This window comes from Capsicum annuum, chromosome 2, assembly GCF_002878395.1.
Source record: "Capsicum annuum cultivar UCD-10X-F1 chromosome 2, UCD10Xv1.1, whole genome shotgun sequence".
Taxonomy (NCBI): Eukaryota; Viridiplantae; Streptophyta; class Magnoliopsida; order Solanales; family Solanaceae; genus Capsicum; species Capsicum annuum.
The window spans coordinates 118,769,154-118,777,725 of NC_061112.1; the positions used below are offsets into that span (position 1 = coordinate 118,769,154).

The window sequence follows — 8,572 nt, forward strand, 5'->3', positions numbered from 1 at the left end:
GTTTTGAGCACAAGCAAGGCCGTGTGTGGAAGATTGCTTGGAGCATCGAAGACTTGAGGACTCACAGTTTTGGACAACACTTAATGGGTCATGATTTGGTAATCTTCATTAAGGGTATTTTGGTCACTTCATTAGGTCCAAATGCACTCCATGGCCACCCCACCCTTTAAGGGCATTGTTGTCATTTTGCCTTGTCTTGTAATAGAATATAAATAGAACATTTTAGGTCTTTTTCTCATTATTTTTTCATTGATGTAAGACTTGAAACATGAAACACCTTTATTTGTAGGTCTTGGAATAGCCACCACACCGAATTGAGGGCAACAAGTGTGGATATCACTTGTGTTGCAATGTTGGCTTGAGACGTTGGTGTTTAGAGGAGGTAAAGTTCCTCTTGTGTCAACGTAGGGGTTAGGTTAACTGTTGTGTGTAGTGTTAAGGGTCCAAGATTACCATATTCTTGGATTCTTAAGATTATACCAACCAAGGTCTAACTATATATCCATTTTGTTTATGTTGTAATCGTTTGTTTGTGTTCTTATAATTCAAATCCGTGACTTGTTGTTCTTGTTCCATTGTTGTTGTTCTTCATCTTGTTGTTGTTAACATAGTTTGTTGTTAGATATTTTTAGGTGATAAACACATCAATACATTGTGTTCTTGTTGTTGTTTGTTGAATCCGAGTGTGGTCTTCAAAAGGGTCCTCGAATCTTTGATCTTGTGGACTGATTTTGAAGTGTTTGTTTCATGTTTCCTTGTCTTTCTTGTATCATACCTCAAGAAACCTCTGCTTTCCTTTTTACACCACAAAAATCTTTACACCGGTTAACCCATTTCCACCCATTTTTGTTTCTTTCTCTTTATAACCACTGAAACTACTGTTTTGTACTCCGTCTGGGTAATTATAGTACCATAAGATGTAGTTACTTGTCTTAATATAAAATGAGGCATAGGCAGCCTTTGCTCGAGCTCTGAAGTGATTCTTGATTCTGTAGCTTCAGCTGCACCCTCGGCTGCTCTCCTGCTTTGATACTCTTAAGTTAGGAGGAAGCATTGATTTGAAACTTTTCCACACAAATCCAGCTTTTCTGCTCAATATATTCTCAAACTCATGGACAATGAAACAGATAGTGGATTGAGAAGATGTGCTTCTACATAAGTTCCTTCAGCATCTAACGCTTTGTATACCTTGAGAGCAAAACCAGCTCCTAATGAGTGCCCTGTGATGGACACATATTTGCTCCCTTGTAGGTTGAAGAAGATTGATTTTAGAGCCGATAAGATCCATATCAAATCTGAAGGATCATTTGAGACTTCCCCATGCTAAGTTACGTTGATCATCCTCGATATCTCTCCTTATTGTGGGGTTCTTCAAAAGTGTCCCTCTGATGGCTAATACCATTTTGGTGCATCAGATGCTCTTATGGGTATAAAATCACTTTACATCATTATATGTAGTACAGGGAATTGAAACCACTCTTCGTGAAAGACAATAAAATACACCTCAAAAGGCCTAGAAGGGAATAAATTTTAAATCTTCACCATGTTCTGATCTACTACTCAATTAGATCTAACAACTCCATCTTTCTACCATTAACTTTCTTTTTAATTTCCACAATTTTATTATGATATAAACGACATTGATTTTCGTGAAAATAGATTGAAATATCAAAATGACCCGACTATGATGAAGAAGTTATTGATTATTGCATCTGTAAAGAGGAAGAAGTAAGTTACAAAAAAACGATTTTTTGTGACACTACATGCGTTCTGATACATCATAAATTTTACATGTGATTTTGTTTCTTTATAGATATGATACATTCAATATACTGCGTCTGATACATAGATTCAAAGTTAATGAGTCCTTGCTTGCTTTATGATACATAATACAACATATATGTGAGTATGGTTCAGTTTTATACTTGATACATGTAATATACTTATTATGATACATAGATCTAATTTTGTCAAGATTTTACATTTACATGATACATTCTAAAAGTTATATGTGAGTTTTAGTTTGTTTTACACCTGATACATTAAACATTATGAGTATGATACATAAGTATGAGACATATTATTACTTCTGATATATAGTCAATGTTGAAGTTGATTTGTATTGTTTTTTTCATCCAATATTTCGGTTCCTTCATCTGATTTTGATGCAGAATATCATCAAAAGAGATACACAATATTCTTATGAAATTATGACGTCGTCAAGGCTAGAAAAGGATATGCCAGGAACAATGAAGATCCAACCAAAAACAATAAAGATAGAAAAAACTGGAAAAATTTTGATTGAGGGAGATTATTTTGGTGATTCAAATTTGAATTATGAATTTGTTACTAATTTTTAGGGATTAAAGAGATATATCTTAATCAGAATCGCATTAATTGCTCAGTTATTTACTCTTTTACTCTTTTACTGTTATTTTTCTTTTTTATAGTCAATTAATTTGGTAGTTATGTATCTGTCGGTTATGTATTCGGAGTAAACTTATGTATCATATCCGAGATATTAAGTAATTAATATAAAAGTTGGAAGAAATGGTAATTAGGTAGCAAAGTGTTAGGAATTTATGTTATTTATAATGTGTGTATGTATGGTATCGGATACCAGTGAACGTGGATTCGTCATATTAAGGAATAGTACATACGGATACCAGTGAACGTGGATTCGTCATATTAAGAATAGTACATACGGATACCAGTGAACGTGGATTCGTCATATTAAGGAATAGTACATACTTGTGCACATTAGTGAAAGGTTCAAAGTTCTATTGTGAAATAAATGAGAGAGGATAAACGCCCAACAATTCATGTGTTGCACAAGGTAAAAAATCTCAATGAACAAAATATAAAATATTCCAAAATCGACCATTTAAATTATTATTTCTGTGTCCATGTTTCAATACAGGACTCTTTTTTTAAATTACTTTTTATGTTTCAAGTATAGGTGTCAAACGGGCCGGGCCAAGCCAACTCGGAATCGGCCCTTCCATTTTAACCGGGTTGAGGGTCAATTTTGACGCTAGCCGGTCCGGGCCAAACAGTAAAAAAATTAAAACCCACCCTAACCCGGTCCACTTAACCCAACCTGGTCAAACCCACCAAAACCCGGTCAAACCCGATTAAAAACCGGTCAAACCCGTTTAAAAAATAAATATAAAATTCAATATACACTAGATATACTCCAATATACACTATATACACTCCAATATACAATATATTTTTTAAAAAAAATATAAAAACAATTACACATATATACGTACCATTCAATATATAATTATATATGACTATACATACTACTTTAAATAAAACATATGCTATAATAGTATAATATATATATATATATACACTACAATATATATATATATACACACTAATTTATAAAACATATACACATGTATACGTTAAATATATACTACTTTAGAAGATATATACACATATATATGCACCATTCAATATATATCTACTACTTTAAATAAAATATATACTACAATATACATATATATATATATACAAAAATATGTATATATAAATAGTTACATACTAATTTATAGAACATATACACTTGTATACGTTAAAGATATACGTCTATAGAAGATATTTACCCATATATACGCACCATTCAATAATATGTACTACTTTAAATAAAGTATATACTACAATATATATATATATATATATATATATATATATATATATATATATACTTACATACTAATTTATAAAACATATACACTTGTATACGTTAAACGTATACTACTTTAGAAGATATATACACATATATACGCACTGTTCAATATATATGTACTGCTTTAAATAAAATATATACTACAATATACATATATAAATACAACAATATATATATATATATATATATATATATATTTACATACTAATTTATAGAACATATACACATGTATACGTTAAAGATATACGTCTATAGAAGATATAAACACATATATACGCACCATTCAATATATATGTACTACTTTAAATAAAGTATATACAACAATATATATATATATGTGTGTGTGTGTGTGTGTGTGTGTCTGTGTGATAGTTAATTAATAATATATTAAAAGTAAGATTTTAATTTAAACTAGAAATTCATTTTAAATCATTTTAAATCAATATATAGGTACTACTTTAAATAAAATATATACTACAATATATATGTATATACTATGTATGTATGTATATATATATATATATATATATATATATAGTTATATATAGTTATATATAGTTATATTCTAGTTTATAAAACATATACACTTGTATACGTTAAATACATACGTCTATAGAAGATATATAAACATATATACGCACCATTCAATATGTATGTACTACTTTAAATAAAATATATACTACAATATACATATATATGTATTACAATGTATAGATGGTTATATTATACTAATTTATAAAACATATACACTTGTATACGTATAATATATACATCTATATAAGATATATACACATATATACGCACCAATCAATGTATTTGTACTACTTAAAATAAAATATATACTACAATATACATGGATTACAATACATAGATTGTTATATTATACTAATTTATTAAACATATACACTTGTATACGTTAAATATATACATCTATATAAGATATATACACGTGTATACACACCATTCAATGTATATATACTACTACTTATAAAATATACTACATTATATATACATTACAATATATATAGATATACTTATATACTAATTTATAAAATATATACACATGTATACGTTAAATATACACTTCTATAGAAGATATGTACACGTATATACGCACCATTCAATGTATATATACTACTATTTATAAAATATACTACATTATATATTCATTACAATATATATAGATATACTTATATACTAATTTATAAAATATATACACATGTATACATTAAATATACACTTCTATAGAAGATATATGCACAAATATACAAAACATATGCTACTTAATATAATAAATTAATAATATTTGGTAGTAAATTAATAATATATTATAATTAAGTTTTTAATTTAAAGTAGAAAACTAGAAATTCAATTTAAAATTTTAAATCGTTAAATGAAAAAATATAAAAAGCACGGACTAAGGAATGAATGAATTTGGGGAATTTTATTGATTGCAAAATGATCCAAAATTTATAATTTACATGAATGAAAAATCTATAAATTATGCATCATTTTTCCAACTCATTCATGTTAATATTAATGAGAACTTGCATAGGATAATCGAAGTCAACGATGGCAAAATCATGCATTGGACTTGATTCTGCTGAGTTCTCCCGTGAAGTCAGAATTTCTTCAAGTTTCAGCTCGTCGCTCAGCTTCGGTTCCATTCCTTGGTTTTTTCTTTCCGCTCTAATCCAATCTCTGAGGCAAACTAGAACATTCATTGCATTTCTTTCCAATGAGTGTCGGTTGTCTCCAAGCTGCTGTCGTCCCTGACTAAAGGCGCTCTCTGATGCAACGGTTGACATTGGAACATTCAAGATATCTCTAGCTAATCTTGAAAGCACAGGATATTGTGTTTCATTACTCCTACACTAATCCAACGTGTTAATCCGTCGTCTGCGATCCTCTGGTGCCGTTTGAAGATAATATTTCAGCTTTTCCCGATAAGTTGATGTGTAAATTCTCTCATCAACACTGTTCCAACAATTTAAATCATAAAACGAATCAGAAAAACCACTATGTGCCGGCCTTTTAGAAGATGATGGCTCCTCGGAAGGATGAGAAGCGACAGTTGGAGTGATATTTGTAGGTACGGCTAAATCAAATAAATCAGCATAATGATTATATAATTTTTCTATGTAATCCTTTGCATCAGCCGTAGCCGTCCACAAATCAGGTTGTACTTGTTCAGAATCATGGTTAGTATTTATTTCTAAGTTAGTATAAACAAGAGTACTAAAGTGACACATATTATTATATTTCATGCACAGATTTAGCATAGCACCAACCAAGTAAATAGGGGGAATCGGAAAAAAATATTTTTTAAATTTCGTAAACATGGCGCCAACAACTTCTTTATAACCTTCTTTATTTTTATATTCTTTGAGCAAATCAGAAATATCGGCTATATATATCAAAATACTACAAACAGTAGGATAATAAGCACCGAAAAATTCAACCGTAGCTACATAAAATTTTTCTAAAAACTTAACAAGATCATTAATTACAACCCAATCAGAATTATGTAGCATGCAATCAGCAGAATCAGCAAATGAACCGCAATGTTGGTTAAAAGCTAGTGTAATAGGAATTCTATATTTATAACAAGTTTTTAAAAATTCATACGTAGAATTCCATCTAGTATCAATTTTCTCAGACATCAAAATCGATGTAAGTCCATTTTCTTGACATTTAACTTTAAATTCTTTAATTCTCGATCTACGATTATTTTCTTGAATAAAACCAACAGCAAGACGAATTTTTTCAATATAAAGCTAAAAAAACTCAAAACCATCTTTTACAATTAAATTATATATATGACATGCACACTTAATATGAAAAATTTCAGGCAAGGGCGGAGAAAAAATTTCAGGCAAGGGCGGAGATAGCGTAGATTTTATTTTTGTTATAGCAGTCTTGTTGTTAGAAGCATTATCAAAAGCAATACATAAAATTTTATTTTCGATACCATAATATCCGGCAATTTTAACCATAGAATCAGCAATAAATTGTTCAGTATGTTTACGATCTTTATTATATAAAAAAGCAAGAATACGTTTTTGCATCATGAAATTACTATCCATCCAATGACAAGTAACGGTTAAATAATCATTTTTATTTACAGCACGACCAAGATCAGAAGTTAGGGACAATCTACATTGAATATTTTTTAACAATGTTGATAAATAAAAACAATATTGTGAATCAAGTCTAAAAATATCAGACCGACAAGTAGTTCTAGGAATACCGTTAAACATAGGATTATAAATTTCTTGTATATAACGAATAAAGGCATCATAAGAAGGAAAACTAAAAGGCAAACAACCCACAACAACCATTTTAGCTATTTCTTCCCGGTCCCTCAATTTATTATACTTCTTCGCTACGTGACCGATTGCTGGGTCCATTCTAGTTTACGTTGGCCCACTAACATCCCCACCACCTTTTGCAATATTTAACTCTCTTTTGTGATCTTCAGCTACATGTCTCATTAACGTACCCGTACCTCCTTGCTTGGCTCCACTTCTATGCTTATATATTTGTTGACAAATATTGCATTGCACCTCAATATCTGATATACGTTCAAAAAATTGTCATGCAATACTAGTTCTTTTAGGAGGTCTTGGGGCACTGGGAGAACGGTGAGGGAGATTAACCAATTCAGATCTAACGTTAGCATTTCCTACTGCGGGTGTCTCAGCAATATTTTCATTATCTTCATCTAAATTAACCGCATCCACTTCATTTTCTTCTTCTATACCGTAATTTTCCTGAGCTTCTACATAATCCATATCGTGAGCACCTACACCTATTTCTTCCTCAAAAGGCGTACCAAGCGGTACCGGAGGCGAAGGCACACAGGTATATCTACTACTTGAACTACCTCTACCGCTAGTAATTCGCTTTTTACTACCACTACCGCTTCCGGGACAAAAATTTTTAACACCTTTAGTAGCGAGGTTTCTTAATTTATCCATAATATAAATTAAATTAAACTAAAAATATTCAGAATACACAAATATAATAAAATTAAATATTAAACAATTAATACAATAAATAAAAATTAAACGTAAGAGATAGAACGACAATACCAAATTTTGGAAGTATCCGAAGGTTGCGACTTTAAAAACTTCTGCTCGTACTTTGTAAACGAAAAATTAAAAAATTAAAGTGAACACTTTAAGAAATTAAATATATTGAATATTTGAGAATTGGGAATTGAGATTTGAGAGAGAATGCGATTTGAGAGAGTGAAAAATTGTGTGAAAAATGAATTGAAGTTGTAGGGTATTTATAGAATTTTTTTGGGATTAAAAAATATTTTTTAAAGTTAATTTTTTTTTTAATAAATGGGTCCAAACTAGCCGTTTGGACCCAAAAACGGCTATATAGCCGTTGGGCCAACGGCTAGTTTGGTCCAAAATCTTTTTTTTAAGAAAAAGGTATCCGGGCCGGGTCAGGCTGGTTAACCGACGGGCTTGATCCGGGCCGGGTTAGCCGGACCCATTTTAAAAAATAATCGGCCCGGGACCCGGAACCCTAAAGCCCTAGGACTTATCGGGACGGGTCAAACCGGGCCAAGTTACCCGGCCCACTTGACACCCCTAGTTTCAAGTAAATTTTTGCTATTTCCAAAATCATATACAACGTGCAAATTTCTTTGTTCTAAAATTGTGTCCCTTTTCAACAAGTTTTAATTTGTTACAGTTCTCTTTTCTCAATTTTGACTATAACCAATAGTAGAAGTCAAAAGGCATACAATAAAAAACATAGAAAATAAAAAAGCTATCATGAAACATCAGCTATATATCACCTGGCTATCAATAGTTTCTCCCCCCCCCCCCCCCCCCCCCCCCCCCCCCCCCCCCC

General features: G+C 30.8%; 1 pseudogene; it reads right to left on the reverse strand.

The window, feature by feature from the left end:
* Positions 1 to 769: 769 nt before the first annotated feature.
* LOC107858036 overlaps positions 770 to 8,572 on the reverse strand; it is an 8,458-nt pseudogene continuing 655 nt past the window's right edge.